We start from the raw sequence: 7,958 nt of genomic DNA on the forward strand, positions 1-7,958 counted from the left end.
GCAGATACATTCCCACTTGATGTCAAGGGGCTTTATGCATGGCTATACCCGTTGGACCGAGCATGATGAAGCTCAGATTGTATAGGAAGGACAACAAATTGGTAGAGAAGGCGAATACTTGTGCATCGGTATGCTGGCTGACGAATACACCGATATGCCGTCTGTCGGAGATACGTTGGTCGATAATGATCTAGAGCAGATGCCGACCGAAGCTGATGATGATGATTTGGAGCAAATGTTGCGTGATGGGGAGGGAAACTTCACCAATGAAAGAGGGTTTCCAAAGTACCAACGTATGGTAGAGGACTCTAAAATGCCATTGTTCTCGGGCTACGAGAAGGAGCACACAAAGTTGCACACTGTGCTTTTACTGCTAGAATTGAAGGCAAGCAATGGGTGGTCTGATACAAGCTTCATAGAGTTGTTACTGTTCTTGAAAAAATTGCTTCCAAAGAAAAATGTGCTGCAAGAAAATACGTACCAGGTCAATCAGGTTGTGTGCCTATTGGGGTTAGAAGTACAGAAATACATGCATGTCCAAATGACTACATGCTATATTGTGGAGAGTATGCAGACTTCGAAGCGTGTCTTGTTTGTGGTGCAACATGGTACAAGCGTGACGGTGATGATATCGATGGTGAAGGAAAGAAGAAAAAGCCTCACTTCAAGGTGATGTGGTATTTTCTATAGTCCCTCGGTTGAAGTGTTTATTCGCAAACAAAAAGCAAGCCGAATTGATGCGATGGCACGTCGATAAGCACAAGGATGATGGAATGCTGAGACACTCGCTAATTCTATGCAGTGGAGGAACAACGATAGGAAATACAATAAGCCATTTGTAGAAGATGTGAGAAATATAACATTTGGGTTGAGTATGGATGGGATGAATCCATTCGGCAACATGAGCTATAGTCATAACACTTGGCATGTGACTCTCTATATCTACAACCTTCCTCCTTGGTTGTGTATGAAGCAGAAGAACATTATGATGTTGATGCTGATATCAAGGCCAAGGCAACCTGGCAATGATATCGATGTCTACTTGAAACTATGAAAGAAGGTCTTGTAACACTAGAACGATGGTGTGTGGGTATGGGAATACAAAGGAGAGAACTTCATCCTACGCACAATGTTGTTCGTAACAATTCAAGATTGGCTAGCCCTTGACAACCTATCGGGTCAGACTGTCAATGGCTACTATGCATGCATGCATTGCTTGGATGAAATAGAGACATTGTGGCTGAAGAACAGCCAAAAAATAGCGTACCTAGGTCATCACAAATTTCTTCGCAAGGATCATCAGTACCGCAGCAACAGGAGAGTTTTTTATGGGAAAGTTGAGTGTCGATCACCTCCTAAGCATCACACTAGGAGATAGGTATATGAGATGGTAAAGAGACAGAGATGAATATTTCTTCAACGGGGATGACTTCTTCAGGGTGAATTCATGTACTTGTATGAACTGTACAAGGAAGATACCCTCGATGTGGCTATAGTAAGAACGTGGACTCTGTAAGTGACTTATGTATATAATTCCCATTATATGATATTATACCTTGAAATTGCATGCCTAACTTCTCTCATTTATAGAATGGAGATCCATGCATGCAGACAAGAATTAGATAATAAAGTAGGATTCATCGATCCTAGGCTTGTTAACAAGAAACTAGTGAGGTAGAGTCCAGACTTCACCGAGAACTACATATTGAAGTGTCTGCTTTACCACTAACACAAGAAGTTCATACTCTTACCCTACACCTTTGAGTATGTGTTGCATGCAAGGGTATTATGCTTTTATGAGTAACTCAATTCTAGTATTAATTTGCTATGATGTCACATATTCTTATAGTTTTCATTGAATCCTCCTTGTCATCCACCCAGACTTGAGCAAGATTATTATCGTGGACTCACAAAAGAGACATAAGATGACTTACCAAGACCTCATCGACGTTCTAAATAGGTAAACCCGATCATTTAAACTTCTTGTCAATTGAATCTAAGTTTAATTGGTATTCGTATTCACATACAGGGCGTACACATGATACTACAAAAAGAGTGTTATCTACTTTCCATTCAGAAAATAGTATGATATAAAAACCGACTTTTCAGTACATAGGGACTATTCATGTCTTGCATTTCCTACTAAATAAAAGGTTCAATTCATTCTACTGACGAATCATTTCCTCTTGAAGTGTATGAGGCAGCCACCCGGCAACAATCTCTGCAGGTTTTATGTTTTTACTTTCATGCATGCATTTAGCCCTGGCGGAAACGCTGTTAGGTTGAATGATCTTGAGGTATAAAATTAGATATCGATGCCTTTTTAAAAATTTATATACATGTTCAAGGACTAATTCGTTCAATTCTTCAAACGCAGCACTCCAAACTACGCACAAGTGTGTTACAACTTGCAGAAATATATGCTCTTCAAAACCAGATCACCGGGTTATTTGTGGAACATGTTATCAACCCAAATGGCGAGTTTCATGAACTCATCATGCCATCGACACGTGAGAGACCTTCAGATGACACCATGCCTTCTAGTAGAGAGTATGCGATAAGGAGGAAGTCTACCAAGGGGCTTGATAACTTATTGTATTTTGACAAATGACACAATATTAATGAATTACATTAATTACTTTGTATTAATGAAGGACATGAATTGCTATGTATTAATGAATGTGTCTTTATTAATTATTTACTTATATTAAATATATTGATTTATATTAAATATGTGTCTCATTCTATGCATGCGTATTAAGAGGGAGAGAGAGAGATGGAGAGATTGAGGAGAGAGAGGGTGGATAGAGAGGAGAGAGAGACAGAGGGAGGAAAGAAGGGAGGACAAAGAGAGAAAGAGAGGGAGGAGAGAGACAAGAGGCAAAACATTATCGGCTAAAGGTTTCAACCGACAGTGATGCCCTAGATATCACTATTGGTCGAAAGTACCAGCTAGCAGTGATACCCAAATCATCACTGTCAGCTAAATCCTTTAGCTAGCAGTGATAACGTACTTCACTACCTGTTACCCACTGTCGGCTCCAAAACTGGCAATGAAGAGGGTTTTGGAGCCAGCAGTGAAGCATGTTTCCGTACTAGTGTCTACTCCTTATATAATGCAGATAATCCACTTTAAGATTTGAGAGAAATCTTTCTATGCCACTTTAAATTATTGGATCCTTGATCTGCCACTGCAACATATCCCGTGTATACCACAAAACTTACCCTTATGCCCTTATTGACTACTCAAGCTCATGATGTGATCACAAATCGAGGCATGAAAATACATAAATGCCCATGCCATCTCCCTCCTCTAGATCATGAATTTTTTTAAATATGATTTTTTTTACATAAATTTTATAAATAATACATAAATTACAAAAATAATACCTATTCACGGTTTGGTACCACGAGAAAAGGGTTTTCGTGTCCTCAGGATGTGAAAAAGGTAGGACTCCTCACTATAAAACTTAGTCCCATTCTGACGCGAAAATATTCTTTGAGTCCTCACGAAGCGAAAATATGATTTACATGGTAGAAATATTTTTATGCCATAAAATTATTTTGCTTTTGCATTCTGCAAATTACCATATTTGTTGTACAAAAATCGGTAAATGTATTTAAATTTTATTGTATGCATGAAAAACTATTCAGCGAAAATTTTATTTCTATCGCCAGAAAAGATATTTAGTGTGAAAATATTATGTCGCTTTTTTATTTTGTGATTCAACTTATTTTTTATACAGAATGGGAAGATGAAAAAAATCTTAGAATCATTATCCGACAATAGGACGTAGCTGATAAATATTACATGGGAGGCTATAAAAAAAAATTAACAATAGTAGTTGTAAAGCATAAGTATCATAAACCTGGTACAAAGGTTACATACGTTGATGAATATTACATGGGACATGGAGTTTATCATCGTAGCGCGAATGGACCCTAACCATAAAGAGATGATGACAATAAATATTGGCATGTATGGTACGCCTAAAAACTAACTTAATAGTGTGCCGCTGTCAAACCTAACATGCCTTACGGAATGAAAATAGGTCAAGTTACAATAGATGCTCTCTACTGAGTACACCTAGGATATTTACCCTTTTGTAGGGCATCAAGGCCCTCCACCTTAGCACGATGGGCCCTCTCCCACTTCCTTTCCCTCTCTGCTTCGCGTGCTTCAGCCGTGGTGCACTCCTTTGCAACCTTCCTCATGCACTCCTCTTGACGCTTCAGCCGAAGTTCCTCCTGTTGTTGCTCGTACTCCTGACATTCGTAAGCTTCCCTCCACCACATCTCCATGTCGACCCACTACTCTGGTGCTCATTTTGCTCCATGTCCAGCCATTCCATGAAGTCACAGATAGGTGGAGGAGACTGGACAAATGAAACAAGAGGGGATATTAGTAAAAGATAAGTGCATTAAATCGTATGGAAAGTGTCACAGGAGTGATTTATGTCGTTGTACCAGTGGGTACTCATACGGTCCGTGTTGAGACGGGTTGTACTAGTAGTTGGTACACATAAAGAAGCATTTACCATAGGTGTAGGAGATGTCCAAAGCCTACAAGGATCACCATATAAGCACATCGGCAGTCCGTCCCCTTTGGAGATGAAAATCCCCAATGTTTCTTGGGTGAGCTTGGTGGAGCTGACGAAGACATTGCAGTTGATAGAGCTGAAAAAAGAGTAGTCTATCCATGGTTGAGGGTGGGGTTATTTATGATGGCTGGCGGCTAGTGCATGGACTAAGTGCATGGACATGGCTAGGGGCTGGAGAATGGGAGTATTTTGCACATGGAGTGCTTTTACATCGTGCAGGAATAGTCTCTAATAATGATGAATGATACAAGGGCTCATGTTTCATTACCAATTTTGTGAGGTGAAAAGGTTTGTAGCATAACGGCTTGTGATAATTCATTCGAGTATGGTTACATAACACAGTTGTGTTCAGATGGTCAAGTTGGAGGTGCCTTTTATTGATGAAGGGCATCTGATACTCTGTTAAGGTCATCATTGCGTGTCACGGTAAGGAAAAAATTGTGCATGATTCAATGCTACAGTGCGATGAGGTGATGGGTCACTGTAGTTCAATAATAGGCTGGTGCAGTCTAGCAAATAGATTTTCAGTGCTACCCCTTATAGGCTAATGTAGTCTAGCCAATAGGCTTTTCAGTGCTACAACATCTATACACTACCGCGGGGACTTCTTATTTATAATCAAAACCTAATCAATTCTCTACTCACACATCTCATGACCTCGAATTGAATTGAGGTAATGGCGTATCCTCATCCTCTTGATGGCCCCATTGATCCATCGCCTCCACACCCCTATTGAGAGATTTATGGTAGAGATTACTACGAAAGCCACAATTCTCTTTCTTGCTTGTTTTGGCCGCCATGTCGACATGGAGATGATGTTGTAGTCCAAGTTTATGAGCATTTCAGTAACGCAGGCCATCGATTCTTCCATTGTACATATTTCAGAGTATTATTAAGTAATACTCACTTTCTTTCCTATTTTCTAAACACCATTTACTTAGCTCATCTATCATTTTTTTCCAGACGGGTGACTATGGGTTCCAGTACTGGATTGACCCGTGGGTAGAACCACACATTCAAGAATACATCCGTCACCTGTGCGTCATTATCGAAGAACTACTTGAACAATTGCGCCAAGAGGGAGCCAGCAACATCAGAAGGCGCTATATCCTACCTCACATGCCATGTCAGAGGAACAACTGGGAGTAATATGGATGTGTTCTAGCAGTCGAATGTATTGTCTTAGCCTTAAGTAATATTTTCTTGTACCATGTTGTTTGTAATTAAATAAATCATACCCCATCATGTAATGTTGTATTTTGTTTGCACGCATAATAGTAGTAGGGTTTTTAATGCAAAGGGTTTTGAAGTTTAAAGTTGCAGGTGAACGATTTATTGCCTCACAGGACGGCACACAGATATGTTCGAAAGTGGATAAGGCCCCAGTGAGTCTTTGGATGCCATGTTTGCTCGTTTTGATGGAATTGTTAGCAATCTTCGATCAACATGTGTTTTTCCCTATTCTAACCACGAGAGCGATCAAGCTTCTCTATGCTCTAGACCGTAGCATATGGGAAGTGAAAATCTCGAGCATTGAAGAGTCATCAAATTATGACATGCTAACTTATGATTAACTCTTCAGCAAGCTCAAGTCCACCAAGATAGCCAAGGCGGCTTGGATTGGTCTCGGAAACCCCCTGTCTTAGAACATAGCGTTGGTTTCTGGACCTAGCGGTGGCAACCAGTCTGGAGTTGGTGTTTCTTAAGCTAAGACTTTATCTGGTGGTTTTGCTTTGTCTTCCTCAGTCTCTATCACAGAGGAGCAGGTGGATGTGCTTGATGATGAGGACCTTGCACTATCGTAAAGAAATTCACCTGCATCTACAACAACCACCGAGACCGGAGGAGGGATAGTTCACATGCCTGCTTTGAGTGTGGTGACACCACCCACTTTAAGGCGGACTGCCCCAAGCTCAAGAAGAAGAAAGACCGTGACTATGACTACTACAAGCACAAGAAGAAAAATAAGAATCCCTTCTTCAAGAAGAACCGTGACAAGATGGCCAAGACGGCTTCTAGAGTGCTTGTGGCAGCTCTTAGCGACATCGACACCTCTTCAAGCGAGGAGGAGAGCTCGAAGGAGGATGAACCGCATGTGAAGAGCAAGAAGAAAGCCAAGGACCGCACTGGCCTCTGCTTCATGGAGGACAACAACAACGACAACGACTCTGAGCTTGATCCCTCTGAGGTATTACCTTCCTACGACCAACTTTTCATCTAAGTCGATACCTTGAATGATGCTCTCGTTAGCCATGATAGGTTACTGAAGAAATTTGTGCATGAGTTGAAGGATCTTAGGTCTAAGTATGAGTTTGTTTATTCTGAGCTTGCATTAATTAGGTCTAGGAGTGATGATGATGAGTTTGAGAGTTGTTTGGTGGTTATGATAGAACTTGCTGAGCTTCAGGATTTGCATGCTCAAGTTGCCAGTTGACTTGAGACTATTGAGAAGAAGTCTATTGAGGAGGAGTCTAGGTCCACTCTCTTAGGTGCTTGCAAGAATTACCCTTTGCTTGCAAAGGATGTTGAACTGAAAGACAAGCACATTAAGGAGTTAGAATCTATATTGGAGAGTGCTGGGAGTTCCAAAGATGTGCAGCCAAATTGTTCTCCTTCAGCATCTTTCAGGACAAACTCAGCTAGGTTAAAGGGCAAGTTGAGAAGCTTTTGGTCGAGAATGAGTATCTCCTTTCTCTAGTGGAGAAATACTCAGAGAGCAAAGGAAAAATGAACTTGATCTTGTCCAAGACCAAGATGTGTGCCGATAAAGTGGGTTTCGCTCTTGGGTTAGGTTTCAAGAGGGTGGGTTACAATGGGGAGAGTAAGACTGTGTTCACCACACCTACTACCGTAAAAGCTGAGAAATCCAAAATCAATACCACAACACAAACAATCAAGAAACCCATTCTACAAACCATAAAGAAGAATCATACATCACAACCTAAGAGAGCTCCACAGCCCAAGTTGAGAGAGCCTATAAGAGAGCCCCGAGTGACCAGCAGTTGAGTTCCCGAGAGACGCTACCATTGCACCTACTGCTAGAGAGAGGGTCACTTAGTTGGGTTTTGCTTTCGCCGTAGGAGAAATGAGCGGTGTGAGTGGGGGTGGAGCACCCGGGACATGTACCTCCCCTCTATTGGTATACATGAGCCTTTTCCTCACTTCCACTCATGAGTCCCTAGCGTTTTTTAGTCTCTTCCTAGAGGTGTTACCCGGCATGTAACCTACCATGACTCATATGGCTTTGGTTCATGTGTAAGAGGCTTTGAGTCGTAGTGCTTTGGCGGACCATGCTCTCCTCGATGTGGTACTCGCCCCCAGCGTTCCAATGCTAGAATTGGTTTGCATCCACCTACT

Source organism: Phragmites australis, chromosome 3 (assembly GCF_958298935.1).
Source record: "Phragmites australis chromosome 3, lpPhrAust1.1, whole genome shotgun sequence".
In the NCBI taxonomy this organism is placed as follows: Eukaryota; Viridiplantae; Streptophyta; class Magnoliopsida; order Poales; family Poaceae; genus Phragmites; species Phragmites australis.